Source organism: Nicotiana tomentosiformis, chromosome 4 (assembly GCF_000390325.3).
Source record: "Nicotiana tomentosiformis chromosome 4, ASM39032v3, whole genome shotgun sequence".
NCBI classification, from domain to species: Eukaryota; Viridiplantae; Streptophyta; class Magnoliopsida; order Solanales; family Solanaceae; genus Nicotiana; species Nicotiana tomentosiformis.
The window spans coordinates 117,416,874-117,438,756 of record NC_090815.1 but is presented as its reverse complement, the minus strand read 5'-3'; positions in this window follow the sequence as shown (position 1 = coordinate 117,438,756).

Sequence of the window (21,883 nt, the reverse complement as noted above, 5' to 3'; positions counted from 1 at the left end):
CCCTCATTCAATTTTCTTCCGAATATTCTGCTTCTTACAGTCCATATAATGGGATTATTTTTTTAATACCTTTTTTGAAATTTATTTATACTAAAAATTTTGGGAACAAAAGAAAGTACTTTTACGTTCCAAAAAATTATACTAGGAGTAATACTAGTATTATCTGGAGATTTAACTAATTTCTCTTATATAATTTTTTGACACTGTATTCTGACTGTCAAAGAGTACTCACTGAATTTTGTCATTTTCTTTTTAGAAACAGAGTACTTTTGAGACAAGAAATTTCAAAGCAATGGGGCTACAAAAATTTATTGGTCCCATCAGCTAAAGAGTACGTAATACAGATAGCCATGCCAAAGATTGTGTGCCATTGTTTTACAATGGAGGTAATAGGGTGTCGTCCCTATTGGTCTCTGTAGAGGCTGCTGCTGTGATTACATTCTATCAGTAACCATTATATAGAGAAAATAAAAAGTTATGTTTGCAACTAAAATTTAGAGTTAATTGCTCAGATAATCACTTAATTATTCGAAATTATCTAATAGTCATTTTCCTTTCGTTTATAACAGAAAAGTCATTTAACTATGCTTATTGCACTAGAAGTTCACTCAACTAGATTTCTCAAACTTTTGATTGTCAAATACCTATTTTACCCTCTAAATTATCAACTTTTGTCCATTCTTTTTACTTTTTAATATTATGATTATTTTTCTCTTTTAAATTTATATTATGGACTTACCTAAACACTAAATAAATTTTATTTATAAAGTAAAAAAATAAAGAATAATTTGTTCGTGGTAATAATTTTGATATTAACAACAAAAACTCAAAAATTTATTTACACAATTAAGAATGAAAGAATTTTTTTTAAATACATATCCCATGAACGTAATATAAAAATAATTATTTATAATAGAGGTATATTTTATAATATATATTATATATTCTTGAAAATTTATATGCTCAATTATTTTATTATTCCAATATGATATATGCTAGGAAACTAATTTTTCATTTTATATTTTATAAATAAAATCTATTAGTTCTATAGATAAGTCCGTAATGTAGATTAAAAAGAGAAAAAATTATAATATTAAAAAATTAAAATAAAAAAAAAGACAAAAGTTGATAATTTAGAGCGTAAAATAGGTATTTGACAATCAAAAGTTTGAAAAATCTAGTTGAGTGACCTTCTACGTGCTATGCCATAGACATAGTTAAGTGACTTTTTTGTTACAAACGAAATAAAGATGACTTTACTAGATAATTTCGGATAGTTGAATGACCATTTAAATAATGGACTCCTAAAGTTTATCTTTATGATGACAATATAAAAGAATTTTTTTGCACTAAAGAATTGAAGTAATTATTGGTAAATTATGTATGAAAAGTGAAATTAGTAACTTTGAAAATGAAACAGAGTATATAAACAAGTAGACAACATAAGAATCCTTTTATGATTGTCGACATATATAAGTTAAATTCTTGCTTCTATAGTTCGGGAATTTATGATGCCAAGATTGAAGTCTGATCACCTGCCTTCGCAATTTGACCACCAAATTTATTTCACAGGATAAAGAACAGCTGCGGCAGTTGTAAGATCTAAGAATTCTGAAGCAAATTAATCTATCAATCATAACCAATAATTTGAAGGTAAAACATTAAATGAGTAATAAAACTAATCCAATAAATAGAAGAAAAAACATTAAAAGAGTAATGAAACTAACATTGATGAACTTACAACTCGAGATCTCACAATTTTGGATCACCTATATCTGATGTGACAAATATTTTATTACAATTTGGATTCTTTTATGAATTTATTATGATATAAAACCTAGACGACAATAAATATTTACACCATATTAACCTGCAACATATCTAGTAGAATCCCATTATCTAGAACTAAAGTATTCGAAATTAATATTAATATCTTCTTGAATCTCAAAATCTAGTACTAAAGCAAACGAGATTAAGTTTAATATCATTCCATTGATCAGCTTCAAACGAAGAAGAGTTTTCTCATCGATTACTAAGACTATTTAACATGTTTGTTAACTTGGTTGTAGCGAATGCAAAGTGACAAACATTACGGAAAAGGAAGGGATTATATTTTCTTTTTACTATGAACAATTACCTGTAATTAATTTTAATTGACCTTACAATATAGTATAATTTTTTTTTTGGATTTACAAATCACTTAAAGGAGAGCGATAGTTTTTTTTTTTGGTTTCTCACCCGATGTTCGGTACCCATGTTGGGGCCCGACTAAATTTGAATTCGCGCCGGAAAATTTCACATTGGGGATAAAGCGCTCTCTAACAAAGACGACTCCATACCCAGGGACTCGAACCGAGACCTCTTGTTAAGGATGAAGGAATACTTACTACTCCACCACAATTCTTGTTGTTCAAGGAGAGCGATAGTTGAGCTCTTGAAGAATAAGACACAAAATTTAATCTTGTGAATCAAATCAAACTAGCGTTGAATTTAAAACTAAAAGTACGAGTAGCAGATTGGAAAATTAAGGTAGGATATGACATTGCTTCAACTTATAGAGAATATGATTCTTGATTGGAAAGTGTGGATGTCTAGAATTAAGGTAGAAGGCTAATAGGTAAGCAAAAATATTTATTCCCACTGCCAGTACGTTATTCTTCCATTCTATTATTATTAGATTTCATTACTACATGTTGTTTCTTTCGTTATTTTTTTTTTATTTTGTTGTTGTTACTACTACTTTCTTTTTATCTTTTCTTGAGTCATGATCTATTGAAAACAAATTCTTCACCTTTAAAGTAGGGCTAAGATTTACCAACACATTACACTCTCGAAATCAACTTATGAAAATATACTGGATTTTTTATTTTTGTTGACAGATTAGCAGATTGGAACCAACAAAAACTACTGGTTGGTAAACTGAAGGTTACTTTTACATATGGGTGTTGGGTGACTAACCTCTGGTTTTAACCATTGGTTCACAAGGCACTGCGGTCAATTGGCAGTGTCCCAACTCCCAACCATTGGGACCCTTTAAAACTTACAGCATTAATTAACTCCACCTGTACTATATCACACCAAGACTCCCCCATTTATTTGATGATAATCCTGTAAAATTCTCACGTTTGCTGTGTTGTCCTTTCAGTGACTGCAATTACAGTTAATGTAAGTTGGTTATTACCACAGGTGAATTTCGTAGCTCAATATCTTGAAGTAAGACATATATTGAATTAACAATAATCGAGTTTGAGTGGTCCATGCATAAACATTGTTTACCCGTACAACGATACAGTTAAATTTATATGTGATTTCTACATAATTAAATTAATTTAATCCTGAAATAATAAAATAATCGAAAAATTATACAATACTTAGTCTTAGGATATAGACGAAACAGCAGAAACAATAGTTTCGGGAACATAATTTCCGGGCACGACAACAACGAAATCAAAAAGTAAGAAGGTAAGATTATATTGAGCTTTATATAGAAAGTAATGTAAGTTTGCCAGAAAATTCTTCTCCTTTACAATGACAACTGAGCTGACTATTTATAATTATGAATGAGGTCTTATGATTGTGCCCTTCTTTAATGTCAATTATGAGGGACATTGATGAAGTATAACGGTGAACATAAATGTCAAATTCCCTGTAACAGGTAAATTGCTCTTAATGCCATAAAATATTCTCTATTAAATGCTACCGGACGAAGAGCATTTATCACATCTTTATGAGGGTTATTCTTTCTCGTGACAAACGAAACAATTGCCTTCGGTCTTTGGCCATCCCCCGTCTTGGGTTCCACGTGTCCCTTTTTTGGACGGCCACGTGTCATAGCATATTTTACCCTATACCGATAGTTCCCCTGCTTTTCGGTGACATAACTTTGTATTACCGGGAAGTTGGTAGAAATACACTTTTGGCGGAATTTACTATAATTCCCTCTGAAGGCTTCTGATGGTTGATTAGACGCACGTCTCTCCGCATTTAATGCCCCGAACACGCGTCATCCCATGATTCAGCACAACTTTTGCTCATTATCGAGGTAATCATGGCGATGAATTTAGCCGCCAAAACTTTTACTTATACGTATTAACTTTCTCCCTTATACTTCATAATGTTTCAAGCTTCTCTTATCTAACTTGCATCTTGCTCTTCATCTTTTTTCTAATTCTCTTCAAATAAAAAACATCTCCTTCTTCCATACAACGACTTCTTCCTCAAAGCGTACCGGTTTTCCAAAAAGCATGAAAAAGGCCAAGGACTCTGCTCCTCCAACAGTGGGATCCATCAACCCTAGAAGTCTTATTACCACAAAAAACTTCGAAGAGAAATTCCCTACTGCTAACTCTCATACATGGGCCGTCAGTAGGTATCCTTCTTCCATTCGTCCTTTTAGCATTCATTGTGAAGGAAGACTACCGCTACCATGAATTGGATATTACTGCTCCTAATCTATCGGAGCGAGTCACCCTACCCTAGGACGGTTTTACCTATTTTTACACGTATCTCTTTATTTTGGGTGCATTCTCTTTGAGCGGAGAGCTTGACCCCGTGATTGCGAAGTTTTGCCTCCGCTACCAAGTGTGTTTGGCACAAGTAAGTCCTTCTATGTGGAGGACGGTTGCTTGCCTTCGGCGTTTGTGCCAGGATACTGGAGAAGATCTAACTTTAGCTCATATGATGAATCTCTATTCTCCCAAAATCTTCCGCGGGGGAATGATAAACCTCTGCAAACGTGGCCAACATGCTCTGTTCTCTAGCATGGATGATGACAACGACCATGGGTGGATGGAATGGTTCGTTGCAGCTGCCACTAATGATATTATTCCAATAACGACTCCATTTTATGAAATGGAACCGCACTCGTAAGCTCTTTGTTTAGTATTTCATTTTATGAAATATTTTTCTATAGCCGTATTGATCCTCCATCCTTCGCATGTTTCAGCAACTCGATGGATCCCATCGGTTGTTGAAAGTATGGACCGGTGGGTACAAAAGATCTTGGACGTTACAATGCCCGACTCGCTTGTGGAAAGAACTGGCCCCTAAATACAATTGGAAGGCCAAGAATCATGGTAATTCAAACTCACCCTGTTTCCATTTTTCATGTGAAGAACTTGATTGATCCCTTCTAACCTGCCTATGAAATTAGGTCTACCCGCGGGCTCTGTTGTTGTTCCCAAGGAGGAGGTTTTGAGTGATCCTGCTGATGCAGCGAGGCTGCTGCAGGAGGCGCTTACTCAAACATGTGGATCTGGTCCTGCTTCGAAAGCAAATGTTTTTTTACGGAGTCTCCGGCCGAAATGCAAACAACCAAAGATAAGACGTTCCTTTGCAGCCGGGGAAAAGAATAAGAGGGCGAGGTCCGGTGCCCCCGAGTCATCTCCGGTAGCGATGGTGACTGGTCCTCCTTCCGGGCCGGTCATAGACACTGTGATGATTGACGATGATGAAGAAGCTAGTAATGAGGGAGATTCTCTACATAGAATATGACGATCCTCAACATCTCAACAGGATGCTCTGTTGAGAGAGTTACACGAACCGAGGACGATGCTTCGACACTTTGGGGAGAATTTGATTTGGTAGATAATGTCACTGCGGGGCTGAATATTAGGTCCCTGCCATCTTTGGTTGGCGAGCATCCTATAACCAGCACTGCATTTGAAGCAGCTACTTCTCACTCTTCAACTCCATCAACTTCATCTCCATCTTCACCAACATCAGCAACTGTTAAATCACTTCCATCTTCATCCACTCTTCCACCAGCAATTGCTACATCATCTCTACCGGCCGCACCTGACCATGAAGAAGGTGTTCCTCTTCCACAGTCTCCAGTTCATGGGATTTTGGGGCAAAATTATGATGCCCCTTCTAAAGATCCGCAAAGGAGGAGGAATGTTACTCTTTCGGTCTCTACCAGATGCAACTTGCTATCCCGGCTGATGGAACTTACTAATTATTTGAAGCCTTTGGCTTCATAGAAAGACTTGGAAAAGATTCAGGCACTCTTAGGAGAGTGTTTGTTGAACAACGCCATGCACAACGCCGCAACGGTATATTCCTTTCTTCCTTTATTACTCCTATTTTTGGGTATGAACATATCCTGAATTTTACCATTCTTACTTTATAGTCCAACTTTCTTGCTTCCGAGGGCCTTCAAAAGTTGATTCATGAAAAGTAAGAGATTACCTCCGCACAAGATCAACTTTTGGTAGAGCAGGAGCGACATTTCGCTCGCCTTTCGGAACTGGAAGCCAAAGTTGCTGAGGCTGTTGTATTGGAGGGTCGTTTGTGGCAAAGCAAGCAAGAAGTGGTAACCCTTAGCCAAGAAATTGGCCCAATGAGGGTTAGATTTGACGAAGCCAGGGCCAAATGGCTGAAGTCCATAACAATGTTCTTGCTGCAACCGAACGCGAGGCTGCCTCCGCTGAAAGAGTGATCAACTTAGAGGCAACCTTGAACTCTAAAATTGAAGAGCTTGCTGCTACGGGGGAGAAACACGCCCAGCTAGAAGAGAAGTACATGAAAGCTATCGAGCATAATAAGCATTTTAGTTCAATTGTCCGCGACCTTGATGTTAGCCTCAAATCTGCTAGGTCCGCTGGGGAAAACCTTTTTGCCAAGGTAACCCAACTCAAAGAAGAACTTAAGCGCCGAGCGGCTTCCCTCGTTGTTGAGAAAACTTACTCTATGTACAGCATTGATGGTAGGCTATAATCTCATGTTTTAGTCGCTTATTACACTCTAATTCACTGCACTTTACTTGTGTTGAGCTTTGTTTGGTAGTGTTTTTGCACTTATTGTGTGTTTTGTGCCTTGTAGGAGTGATACAGAGTTATGTAGATGTTGTGGAGCTAATTCAAGCTATTTGAATCTTTGAAGTCTAAGTAGAAGCCCAAGAAATTAAGTCGGGATCACGTTCGGGGGTCGAAAACCTAGTTTAGATGTCAAAAATTTGAAAAATTTATTTCTGGCCATAATTTGCACTACCGCCCTGCGGCATGCCCCGTGGGGCGCTAGTGCAAAAAGTAGCCAGAAATCATATTTTGAATCGTTTTGGAATTTTTCACAACTGCGCTGCATGGGGCAGCACGGTAGCCCAAAAATGTTAGAGTGACTTCCCAATTCCGTTAAAAGGGTAATTTTGTCTGGGGTTTATTGGGGGATGGCTTAAATACACAGTAAAACACCATTTTCGGGACTTTTGATAGATTTTCGACCTAAGGAGGGCAAGGAGGCTAAGGAGGAGTTGGAAGAACACAAGCACAAGGATTTCATCATTCCTTCCTCACTCAAGATCCGGGTTTGGATTGAATTCTTATTTCCCTATATTTTAGTTATATTTGTAAAGAACTTCTCCATGTCTATGGAGTAGTTCCTTTTGAATTTTGATGGATTTGGTGTATTGATAATTGTTTGTGAATTATAACTCTATTTTTATGTATTTTAATCATTTTGAAAGATTTAATTGTTGCATCTATATTCACTAGTTCATGTAATCGAGAGAGGCATAACTTGTGATATCTTTGCATTATATTGTTGGTTGAGTTCATAGATTCTTCTAATTAGTCGAAAGAGGCTAATTGAATCATTGATTAAACCTAGTTAGGAAAATAATCAAAAGAGATTTCCCTAAAGATCGATCCAATACGCATTCTTGCATATTTTCACAGTGCTTAAAGTGGTTCATTTTGTGAGGTTAAGACTTAATCGAGAGAGGAGTTTTTGCTAAATGTTTGAACTAATAATGGAGTGAATTCGAGAGACTCACTTGAACATTGGAAGTAAATTATATAGAATTAGATCCTGAACAATTATCTTGCACTTATTCCGTCAAAACCCTATCCTCTCCCACCAATAACCTTAATTATTTATTCCTTGTTTCATTAGTCATTAGTCAATAGCTGTAGATTTTAGATTTTTAGTCATATAAATCTCAACTATTGATCCTCCTGGATAGCAATCTAGCTACAAACTACGATAATATTGCTTAGCTCCAATCCCTGTGGATACGATATTATACTATACCATCTTTGACTAGCGAGCACAATTTAAGTGTGTGTTTTGTGCTCGTCAAAATTTTATAAAATTTAACGAGCGCAAAACACACACTTAATTTATGCTCGCTAGTCAAAGATAGTATAGATTAATTATCGTTTTCACGGGATTGGAATTAAACAGTGTTTGAATAATCTCCAGTTGATTATTATCCAGAAAAATTAACACTTGGTTGGATATCTATAACTATTGAAGTTCAAGCAAATAACAATTGATCACTAAAAAGAGCAAAGGACCATGAAGAAATATTTATGAGGAAAATAAGGGTAATTGACTAGATAGGTGCACGATAGCTAACTTGGGATCCAATTCTTGAGTTAATTCACTCTATAATACGATTGATTCTTACGAATTCAACCGATTATTAGATTACACTTGAAGCTAATATTCCTCTTTCGATTAAACACTAGTTTCAAGTAATCAACCCAATTGAAGCATGGTGAACAATTGCAAGAATAAAAATGATGTTTATGATCTAAAAGGTAATTTCTCACGAATATTCCCTATTTTCTCGTTCAATCAACAATTCAAGAGGCTCCTTCGATTACCTATTTGAATCATGAAATTAAACTAGAGCATAAGATGTGCAGAAATTTAATATAAAACTTCTCTTTCGATTAAGCAAAATACTAAATAAATACAAATCAAGCTCCATCAATTAATTTTAGCAAGTATCAAGAATCGAATCCCTAATCAAGCTATTGAAATACCATATCTATCAACACCCAAATGGAAATTACTCCATAACCATGGAGTAGGATATCTCAAATAAGTTTAAGAATAAAAAAAACATCAATTCTAAAGATTTGATACAAACTCTCGTATTGCACCGATTGTAGATTGAGATCTTGATGAATTCTTGAGTCTTCTCCCTTGGTGGCTCCCCCAATCTTCTCTAGATCCAAAGATACTGAAAAGGGGTGTTTTTGGTGCATTTAAACTGAAGTCCAAAACAACTCCAGACGAAACTACCCTTATTTAGCGGAAATGGAAAATAATCTAAGGATTTTGGGTGCGGCATGCGGCGCACTTGTGAAAAATTCCAGAACATGTTGCATCTTCATTTCTAAGCACATTTTGTACTGCCGCGCCGCACCGCGCCTCGCGTCGCCCTATTCAGCGCGGCACTGCTTTTTACTTAGAGTTATTTTGTTTCTCCAATTTTGGACATCCGGACATGGTCTTCGATCCCCGAATGTGATCCTTAATTGCTTGAGCTTCTACTCAGGCTTCAAAGCTCCAATTATCTTGAATTAGCTCCAATATAGCTACATAACTCGGAATCACCCCTATAAGGCATAAAACATACTGTAAGTGCAAAAACACTACCAATTAAAGTTCAACACAAGTAAAATGCAGTAATTTGAGTGCAATACTAGGGCTAAGACACGAGTTTCTGGCCTACCATCAACACCCCACACTTAAACCATTGCTTTTCCTTGAGAAATCAAACTACACTTCATATAGACACGACCTTTTTAAACAACTTTCCTAACTCATCACTCCAAGAATAATCAAACAGATTAAGCACACTACCGTAACATCCTCACCTCAAGAGTTGACTCAACAGCACCACGCATTTTTCACAACCTTCTCACTTACTCTAACACAGAGGTCAATGACATTACCTTTCCTTCATGAATCAAGTGCCCTCACACAACAATAGAGAGTAGTTCCACACACAATAAAGTTTAAGAATAGTTAGTAACTCAAGATAAGAAGAATTCATTCACTCTCATAAACAACATTCATGTGCCACAAAAGATGTACCATAAGCTTGCCCATAATGTACTACTCTACTAATTGAGCTCATTCAGTCAAGAATCAAATTGGACTTTAATTGGTTGTAATGTAGGCTACGGGAGGGTAGGATATATTTGAATATAGTGACTACTCCTCCCTAAGCACTTTAATACATATACATTAGCAATTTAAACCCCAAACTTATGTTGAACCAAACCCCAACCTTCATTCCTATAGCTTCAAGCTCCTCATATCTTTAAGCACATACAAGGTGAGAACTACCACTAGCAAGGAATCAATTTTTTTTTCTTTTCTAAGTTCTGATTTTTTTTTTCTTATTTACAATCAAACTCTTTTTTTTAATTCTCTGCATATGGCTCTCACAAATTTTTAAACCGTGCACCTTTCTTCCTTTTCTATAGTTCCACTCAAAATCCGACCATACCTCACTAAGCTTTTACAAGCTCATAAGAAACTCAAGTGCTCACGAGAGGTAAAAGGTTCAAACAGATAGAAAATTCAAACAAATGGGTCAAGCTTGTAATGTGATTGCCAAAGAAATAGGATTACACTCTCAACGGGGCTAAGTAAGATACACATTAATTTGGTGGGTAAAAGCATATATCTGGCTCAACAAAGAAATGCCTATATTGCTTCCTAGACTAAACAAGGCTACTATTTCATTTTGCAAACATACGGGGTAAGTTCTAGACATCAAATGCAATGCACAGAATACCCAAAACTGCACGCACACATGGCACATAACTCACTCAGAATCGGACTCATCAAGACACTCTAGTCAAAGCAGTTAAACAATGTTAGGTTCACACAATTTAAGGTACTTATACAAGAGTAAAAAACTGAGCATAAGTATCACAACTAAAGTACTTACTATTCTCAAGGCATAATAAAGTCAAGAGATATCGCTTTTTATTTAAAATCACAGCACAAGATCTCCTACTCCTAAAAAAAATAAAACTAACTACACCCGGTTCAAACAAAACCCTTGGAAAAGAACCGCGGCACAAAGAAAAACCAAGGAAAAATTATTATACCATCTAAAGAAAATAATATTATATATATATATATATATATATATATATATATATTTCAACTTTAAAAGGTTCGATCAAAAGAAATGAAAACACACACAAGAAATGAGAACAAATAATTATTTACATATTTACATTCCCACCCCACATTTTAAATTGTGGCATATCCCCATGACACACAAATAAAAAGCAAGAGGTAAAGAAAATTCCCCTGGACTTTTTCCGTTTTCAAAAACTTGTGAACTCCACCCCTAATTCTGAATGCATTTTTCGCTTTCGCTCTTCAGGATTCTTTATGGAGCTCTTCAGGCCAAAGTCCTTTAAGGATATTTGCAAGACCCGATCTTTTCTTTCTTTCTTGGCCTCATTTTGAGCAGTGGATTGTTCTTGTAGGATCATCCTAAACTTGTTTCTGCATTCATTCACTAGATCAATCCCTGCATATTCCTATAAATCCCCAAAAATAAAATCCGCATGATCAAGGTTAGAATAAGAAAATGAAGAAGAAAGGTCATGTGAGTACTCCTCTAGTAAGTCCAGAATCATTTGTTCCTCATTCTCTTCTACTAAAAATTATAATTGTGGATAGGTTGATGGGGGTTTAAACTTTTTTGTATTGCTTTATAATCAACCAAAGCCTCATTTTCAATCATTTCAGTTGAAACAGAGTCCTCTTGCATAGTGAAAAACTCTCTCTCTAGATGTTCATCATCTCGGGTAGGCTCATTTTCACATGGTATCCCTTCCATATATTCACCATCATAATGCAACGAGCTAAATCTATTTACTAGTTGATCACTTGTATTGTTAGGTTGTCAGTGGCTTCATCATCTTGTATAAATTTCTCTTCCACCTTATTTATGAACTTATACATAAGCTCTTCTAAACTATCATTCTCCTCTTGAGGTGGCTGTCTCACTTTGCTTTCATTCCATTTATAATAAGGGTATTCATCCCAACCAGAGTCAGAATTATACCCATACGAATCCTCATACCTGTACGGACTAGAGACAAAGTGAGAGTGTTCAAAAGATGAACCATATGAAGAATACCTACCTGCTTGACAATCAACCCAAAGATGATTTCCATCGCATTTAAAACACGTAGCACACCGCTGATAATATTCAGTTGCTAACTCTTCAACCATTTTCTTAGGCTGGTTGTACTCCATCTTCACATCATTTAGAGTTCAATAACAAGAATATGCTCTTCAAGATTTCTTCAACAAAAGAAATATTGAAGATAAGTTAACATAACAAAACTAAAAATAAAATAAAAAATAAAAATTAAAAACTAATTCCTGAATTAGCACTACAAACTATTTCAAACGCTATTGATTACCAATCCTCGGCAACGGCGCCAAAATTTTGAAGAGCGCAAAACACACACTTAAATTGTGCTCGCTAGTCAAAGATAGTGTTGTATAATATCGTATCCACAGGGATTGGAGTTAAATAATATTATCGTAGTTTGTAGCTAGATTGCTATCCAGGAGGATCAACGGTTGAGATTTATATGACTAAGAATCTAAAATCTATAACTATTGGCTAGTGACTACCAAAACAAGGAATAAATTAAGATTATTGGTAGGAGAGGGTAGGTTTTTTATGGAATAAGTGCAAGATAATTGTTTGGGATCTAACTCTATATAATTTACTTCCAATGTTCAAGTGAGTCTCTCGAATTCACTCTATTATTAGCTCAAACGTTTAGCAAAAACTTCTCTCTCGATTAAGTCTTAACCTCATAAGATGAACCAATTTAAGCACTGTGAAGATATGCAAGAATGCGTAGTAGATCGGTCTTTAGGAAAACCTCTTTCGATTATTTTCCTAACTAGGTTTAATCTATAATTCAACTAGCCTCTTTTAACTATTTAGAAGAATCTATGAACTAAACCAACAATATAATGCGAAGATATCACAAGTTCTGTCTCTCTCGATTACATGACCTAGTGAATATAGATGCAACAATTAAATCTTCTAAAATAATTCAAATACATAAAAATAGAGTTATAATCAGCAAACAATCATCAATACACCAAATCCATCAAAATCCAAAAGGAACTACTCCATAGACATGGAAAAGTTATTCACAAATATAACTAAATTATAGGAAAACATAAATTCAATCCAAACTCGGATCTTGAGTGAGGAAGGAATGATGAAATCCTTGTGCTTGTGTTCTTCCAGCTCTTCCTTAGCCTCCTTGGCCTCCTTAGGTTTAAAATCTGTCAAAAGTCCCGAAAATGGTGTTTTACTGTGTATTTAAACCATCTAACAATAAACCCCGGACAAAATTACCCTTTTTAGCGGAATTGGGAAGTCACTCTAACATTTTTGGGCTACCGCGCTGCCCCATGCCGCGCGATTGTGAAAAATTCCAGAACGATTCAAAATTTGATTTTTGGCCACTTTTTGCACTAGCACCCCGCGCCCCGCGGGATATGCCGCGGGGCGGTAGTGCAAATTGTGGCCAGAAATGAGTTTTTCAAATTTTTGACATCCAGACTTGGTTTTCGACCCCCGAACGTGATCCCAACTTAGTTGCTTGAGCTTCTACTCAGATTTCAAAGCTCCAAATAGCTCAAATTAGCTCCATAACATCTACATAACTCGATATCACTCCTACAAGGCATAAAACACACAATCAATGCAAAAATATTAACAATTAAAGCTCAACACAAGTAAAGTACAGTGAATTAGAGTGTAATAAGTGACTAAAATGCGGGATTATAGCCTACCATCAATAGTGTACATAACGTAAGTTTTCTCAACAACGAGGGAAGCCACTCGGTGCTTAAGTTCTTCTTTGAGTTGGGTTACCTCGCCAGAAAGGTTTTCCCCGGCGGACCTAGCAGATTTGAGGCTAACATCAAGGTCGCGGACATTTGAACTAAAATGTTTATTATGCTCGATAGTTTTCATGTACTTCTCTTCTAGCTGGGCGTGTTTCGCCCACGTAGAAGCAAGCTCTTCAATTTTTGAGTTCAAGGCTGCCTCTAAGTTGATCACTCTTTCAGCGGAGACATCCTCATGTTCGGATGCAGCAAGAGCGTTGTTATGGACTTCAGCCATTTGGCCCTAGATTAGTCAAATCTAACCCTCATCGAGCCAATTTATTGGGTAAGGGTTACCACGTCTTGCTCGCTTTGCTGCAAACGAGCCTCCAATATAATAGCCTCAGCAACTTTGGCTTCTAGTTCCGAAAGGCGAGCGACATCTCGCTCCTGCTCTACCAAAAGATGATCTTGTGCAGAGGTAATCTTTTCCTTTTCATGAATCAACTTCTGAAGGCCCTCGGAAGCAAGAAAGTTGGCCTACGAAGTAAGAATGGCAAAATTCAGGTTATGTTCACACCCAAAAATAGAAGGAGTAATAAAGGAAGAAAGGAACGTACCACTGCGGCATTGTGCATGGCGTTATTCAACAAACACTCTCCTGAGAGTGCCTGAATCTTTTTCCAGTCTTTCTCTGAAGCAAAAGGCTTCAGATAATTGGCAAGCTCCACCAGCCGGGATAGCAAGTTGCATCCGGTAGAGATCAAAAAAGTAACATTCCTCCTCCTTTGCGTATCTTCAGAAGGGGCATCATAATTTTGCCCCAAATTCCCATGAACTGGGGACTGTGGAAGAGGAACACCTTCTTCATGGTCAGGTAGGGGCCACTCGTATTTAGGGGCCAGTTCTTTCACAAGCGACTCTCGGGCGTTGTAACGTCTAAGATCTATTGTACCCACCGGTCCAAACCTTCAACCACCGGTGGGATCCATCGAGTTGCTGAAACGGGTGAAGGATAGAGGATCAATATGGCTATAGAAAAATATTTCGTTATATGAAATACTAAACAAAGAGCTTACGAGTGCGGTTCCAAGCGGCCTGAAAGGATGGAGTCATTGCTGGAATAATGTCATTGGTGGCAGCTACAACGAACCATTCCATCAACCCACGGTCCTTGTCATCATCCATGCTATACAACAGAGCATGGTGGCCACGTTTGCAGAGGTTTATCATTTCCCCGCGGAAGATTTTGGGAGAATAGAGATTCATCATATGAGCTAAAGTTAGATCCTCTCCTAGCTCATCACTCCAATAATAATCAAACAGATTAAGCACAATACCGTAACATCCTCGCCTCAAGAGTTGACTCAACAACACCACGTATTTTTCACAACCTGCTCACTTACTCTAACACAGAGGTCAATGGCATTACCTTTCCTTCATGAATCAAGTGCCCTCACACAACAATAGAGAGTAGTTCCAGACGCAATAAAGTTTAAGAACAGTTAGGAACTCAAGATAGGAAGAATTCGCTCACTCTCAAAAACAACATTCATGTTCCACAAAAGATGTACCATAAGCTTGCCCGTAATGTACTACTCTACTAATTGAGCTCATTTAGTCAAGAATAAAATATGACTTTAATTGCTTGTAATGTAGGCTGCGGAAGGGTAGGATATATTTAAATATAGTGACTACACCTCCCTAAGCACTTTAATACATATACATTAGCAATTTAAACCCCACACTTGTGTTGAACCAAACCCCAACCTTCATTCCTATAGCTTCAAGCTCCACATATCTTTAAGCACATACAAGGTGAGAACTACCACTAGCAAGGAATCAATTTTTTTTTCTTTTCTAAGTTCTGATTTTTTTTTTCTAATTTGTTTTCCGATCAAACTCTTTTTTTTAATTCTCTGCATGTGGCTCTCACAAATTTTTAAACCGTGCACCTTTCTTCCTTTTTTATAGTTCCACTCAAAACCCGACCATACCTCACTTAGCTTTTACAAGCTCATAAGAAACTCAAGTGCTCACGAGAGGTAAAAAGTTCAAACAGATAGACAATTCAAACAAATGGGTCAAGCTTGTAGTGTGATTGCCAAAGAAATAGGATTACACGCTCAACGGGGCTAACTAAGATACAAATTAATTTGGTGGGTAAAAGCATATATCTGGCTCAACAAAGAAATGCCTATATTACTTCCTAGACTGAACAAGACTACTATTTCGCTTTGCAAACATACGGGGCAAGTTCTATATATCAAATGCAATGCACAGAATACCCAAAACTGCACGCACACATGGAACATAACTCACTCAGGATCGGACTCATCAAGACACTCTAGTCAAAGCAGTTAAACAACGTTAGGTTCATACAATTTAAGGTACTTATACAATAGTAAAAAACTGAGCATAAGCGTCACAACTAAAGTACTTACTATTCTCAAGGCATAATAAAGTCAAGAGATATTGCTTTCATTTAAAATCACAGCACAAGATCTCCTACTCCTAAAAAAAATAAAACTAACTACACCCGGTTCAAACAAAACCCTTGAAAAAGAACCGCGTCACAAAAAAAAACCAAGGGGAAATTATTATACTACCTAAAAAAAATAAGATTATATATATTCTTTTTTCAACTTTAAAAGTTTCAATCAAAAGAAATGAAAACGCACACAAGAAATGAAAACAAACAGTTATTTACATATTTACATCTCCACCCCACACTTTAAATTGTGGCATGTCCCCATGACACACAAATAAAAGCAAGAGGTAAAGAAAACTCCCCTGGACGTTTTTCATTTTCGAGAACTTGTGGACTCCAACCCTAATTCTGAATGAATTTTTCGCTTTCACTCCTCAGGATTCTTTATGGAGCTCTTCAGGCCAAAGTCCTTTAAGGATATTTGCAAGACCGCTATTTTCTTTCTTTCTTGGCCTCATTTACCCTTATTTTCCTCATAAATATCTCTTCGTACTCCCTTGCTCTTTTTAGTGATCAATTATTATTTGCTTGAACTTCAATAGTTAATCGTAGTAATAGACATCCAACCAAGTGTTAATTTTCCTGGATAGTAATCAACTGGAGATTATTCAAACACTGTTAATTCCAATCCCTGTGGAGATGATAATTAATCTATACTACCTTTGACTAATGAGCATAAATTAAGTGTGTGTTTTGCGCTCGTCAAATTTTGGCGACGCGCCAGGCCAATTTTCTTAAAGTTTCGGAAACTTTTGAGTTTTAGGCTAAAACTAAAAAGTTTCTGAAACTCTAAGAAAATTCAATAAGTGCAAAAACACTACCAATTAAATCTCAACACAAGTAAAGTGTAGTGAATTAGAGTGTAATAAGCGAGTAAAACACGTGATTATTGCCACCATCAAGCATGAGGAGAAAAATCTTGGAAGAGGCCAAAGCTGGTGTCATTGATTTTGATGCCGAAATTGCTAAGGCCCGTGAGCTTGAGTTGACTACTAAAAAGGGACTCCCAGCAAGGTCTGATGTACCCGGTCCTTCTGGTTTTGGTTTTGAGTTCTCGGGAACTGAAGAAGAATCGGAGGATGATTATGTTGAAGGCCAAACTGGTGAAAATGTTGAGCCATCGGTGGGTCCGTCTACTTCTCCTGGGGAAGTGGACACTTCTCTTCCTCCTGGTTCCGAAGATACTGTAGCTTAGCTTTTCTTTTCTTTTTCCAATTCCTATACCTGTGTCGTTTTAACGTGTTTTTGAAATTAAAAATATATTTTGCTCAAGTATTGTTTGAGTCTTCCTTTCATTTGAATATTCATGCAAGTCTTTTATCTTTGCATTTTCTTCCTTTTGCTTAAGAATTTTGCGCACGCTTTTCTGTTTTGCGTCTTATTATGTGAAGCCTTGGGTGTATTCTCCCCGAAAGCATTTTTGGCTCTGAGCATCAGCCCTTTTTATGAGGGGTTTGATAAGTATTTGCGCAAGTTTACTTTTTGCGTCCTTTCGTATACAGCTTCGAGTGTATCTTTCCCCGAAGGCATTTTGATTTCGGACATAAATTCTTTTGGAACCAACCCTTTAACGTGAGGGTTTTTATAAGAGAGGGCCCTCTTATGTTTACGGTGCTCTTGAAGAGGACATCTCTTGTTCATTACGATACTAGCACTTGAAGTACTTGTTTAACTTTCAAATGACAAAGTTAATTCATCGTTCAGATAAGAATTAAGATAAAAATAAAAGGATTTTATTTTATTCCTTCTATTTTCATAAAGTACATAAATATTTGCTATGCTGAAAAGAAATTGCCATTACTTGTGGCTAATTTGTACAACTTGTTTCTACATGCTGGCCGCGCAGTCCCCGGTCCCGATGATTCAATTCGTTTCCCGGTTGATGTGGCAGCCATTGTTATCGTATCCTCATATCATTCCCCTCCTCCCCAGTGTTCGAATGCGAAGAGTGCGAATTGGAACACTGGAGATCTTGTATCTTTGAAAATTGCTAGATAATTCTTAAATTGGTAACACACTTTACTTACCCTTAGGAATTTATGCTATCGAGTGAAGGACTATTTAACAACCCTCTAGTAGTTTGTGCTCGTGAACGATCAGGTAACCTTTGCTCAATAGCAAACTTAACTTCCCAGTGGGAATTTTCTATAGAGCAAACTATTATCTAACCATCCCCGAGTGGATCTTTGGTTGTGTGCCTTGATACTAAAGGTCTTATTGTTGTTGTCTTCGTAGTATGCTTTCTGTTGCTGCCTCGTTAAAAACCTTGCCAGGAAAACCCAATTGGAACAAAAAACTGAACGAAGGAAAAAAGAGTGCAGCACTGTCACAACCCTCCAAAACTGCGATGTAAACTGAGTACCCCTATCTGAAATGATGGAAACTTGGACACCATGCAGGCAAATGATCTCTCGAATGTAAATCTCAGCCAACCGCTCTAAAGAGTAAGTAGTACCAACTGGAATGAAGTGCGCAGACTTGGTCAGCCGATCCACAATAACCCAAATAGCGTCGAACTTCCTCGAAGTCCGTGGGAGCCCAACTACAAAGTCCTTGGTGATCTGCTTCCACTTCCACTCTGGGATCTCTAATCTCTGAAGCAAGCTACCCGGTCTCTTATGCTCATACTTAACCTGCTGACAGTTGAGACACCGAGCCACAAACCCAACTATATCCTTCTTCATCCGCCTCCACCAATAGTGCTGCCTCAAATCCTGGTACATTTTTATGGCATCCGGATGGATGGAATATCGCGAGCTGTGGGCCTCCTCAAGAATCAACTCTGGAAGCCCATCTACATTAGGCACACATATCCGGCCCTGCATTCACAGCACGCCGTCATCACCAATAGTCACATCACTAGCATCACCTCTCCGAACCCTATCCTGAAGAACGAGCAAGTGGGGGTCATCATACTGACGCTCCCTGATACGGTCATAAAGAGAAGACCTGGAGACCACACTAGCCAATACCCGACTAGGCTCCGAAATATCCAATCTGACAAGTTGGCCCGCTAAGGCCTGAACATCCAGTGCCAAAGGTCTCTCTGCTGCTGGAAGATATATGAAACTCCCCAAACTCTCTGCTCGGCGACTCAAAGCATCGGCCACCACATTGTCCTTCCTCGGATGGTATAAAATAATGATATCATAGTCCTTAAGAAGCTCCAACCATCTCCGCTGATGCAAATTAAGATCCTTCTGCTTTAACAGATACTGCAGACTCTGATGATCAGTATAGATCTCACAATGAACCCCATACAAATAATGATGCCAAATCTTCAAGGCGTGAACAATGGCTGCTAACTCAAGATCATAGACAGGATAGTTCTTCTCATGGGTGTTCAACTGGCACGAGGCATAGGTAACTAATCTACCCTCCTACATCAAAACACAACCAATGCCTATCCTCGAGGCATCACAATACACGGTGTAAGAACCTGAAGCTGATGGCAGAACTAGCACTGGAGCAGTGGTCAAAGCAGTCTTGAGCTTCTGAAAGCTCTCCTCACACTCATCCGACCACCTGAATGGAGCACCCTTTTGGGTCAATTTGGTCAAGGGCAATGCAATAGATGAAAATCCCTCCAAAAAGCGACGGTGGTAACCCACCAAACCAAGAAAGCTCCTAATCTCTGTGGCTGAGGACGGTCTGGGCCAACTCTGCACCGCCTCTTATCTTCCTCTAGTTGTATTTAGCTATTTTTCAGGCTGAGTTAGCCTTGATATTGTTAGACAGATTATAGTAGATGCTCATGATTAGTGACATCCCGATGTCGGGCTTTTCCTTCCGCACTTTTATTTTGATTGGAACTTCTTTACGAAGGCTTTTATGTTAAATAACATTGGAATTATCTTTGAAATAAAAATATCGGTTTGTTTTGGAAATAAGTCGGCTTGCCTAGTTCCACGATAGGCACCATCACGACGGGGGTTAGTTTGGGTCGTGACAAGTACTTACTTTCTGGTCCGATAATGTTCATCTGCAATAATATTTATTGAGGTGTGCCGCGTTCCAATTGCTGGGCAACTTTTCTCCATTTTGGTTTTCTAACTCGTATGAACCTTTCCCGATGATAGCTGAAACCCGGTAGGGGCCTTCTCACATTGGACCTAGCTTCCCCATGTTGAGCTCCCGAGTGTTTTGAGTTACTTTCCTTAGGACCAAGTCTCCTACTTTGAAATAACGTAGGTTAGCTCTTCGATTATAATACTGCTCAATTCTCTGCTTTTGAGCTTCCATTCTTACATGCGCCAAGTCCCTGCATTCATCGAGTAGTTCCAAGTTGACTAACATTGCTTCATTGTTCGATTCTTCATCTGCCTGGAAATATCTCAAGGTGGGTTCCCCTACTTCCACAAGAATTAAAGCTTCTGCATCGTACACGAGGGAAAATGGGGTTTCCCATGTGCTTGACTTGGCCGTAGTTCGGTATGCTCATAGAACTCCGGGTAATTCTTTGGGCCAGTTACCCTTAACTGCTTCCAACCTTTTCTTGAGGTTTTGAATAATTACTTTGTTCGTCGACTCCATTTGACCGTTTGCGCTTGGATGATAGGGTGAAGATGTGATCCTCTTTATTTTGAAATCTTGGAGAAACTTTGTAATTTTTGCACCGATAAACTGTGGCCCATTGTCGCATGCTATCTATTTTGGTATTCCGAACCTGTAAATTATATTTTCCCATAACAAATCCACCACTTCGCGTTCTCCGATCATCTGATAAGGACATGCTTCCACCCACTTAGAAAAATAGCTAGTCAAAATTAAAAGAAATCTTACTTTTCCGAGAGCAGGTGTCAATGGTCCGACGATGTCCATCCCCCATTTCATGAACGACCACGGGGACATAACCGAATGTAAGAGTTCTGCTGGTTGATGCACCAATGGTGCTTAGCATTGACACTTATCACATTTTCGTACAAAGTCTTTGGCGTCTTGTTCCATGTGGGGCCAATAATATCCTGCCCTTACCAACTTCAGCACTAAGGGATCTGCGCCCGAGTGGTTGCCGGATATCCCTTTGTAAACCTCTCTTATGACATAGTTTGCTTCGGATACCCCTAAGCATCGGGCCAGTCCTATACCAGATTAGTCGAATTTACCTCATAGTAACCATCTGTATCCAGGAATGAGTTCATCAATAGTACTGCCGTCCTGGACTCCGATCCCTTTATTTCCTTCGATTATCCTAGGTTTGCCAATGCGTCTTCTTCTGCGTTATCTTCCCTTGGGATATGAGTAATTGACCACTCCCGCAGTCGCGCCACAAGAGCCTGAATCCTTACCATGTATTGTTGCATGTGCTCCTCTTTGGTCTCGAAGATCCCGTAGATCTGATTTACCACCAGTTGTGAGTCGCATTTGATTTTAATTACCTCAGAGTCAAGTACCCGTGCCAATCCGAGCCCTACAATCAAAGCTTCATACTCTGCTTTATTATTAGTTAAATGGAACGTCGTGATGGCTTGCCTTAGGGTTTCCCCCGAAGGCGTGATTAAGACTATACCGAGCCCGTACCCTTTTACGTTGGAAGCTCCATCCGTAAATAAGATCCAAACCCCTGATGTCGATTCCGATACCATTACTGCTTTCTTGGTTGCCAGAGGTAATAATCCCGGACTGAAATCGGCCATGAAGTCATCCAAGACTTGCGACTTAATTGCAGTCCTTGGTTTATATTCTATGTCTAATTCACTCATTTCGACGACCCATTTGGACAATCTACCTGAGAGCTCGGGTATATGGAGGATGTTTTGC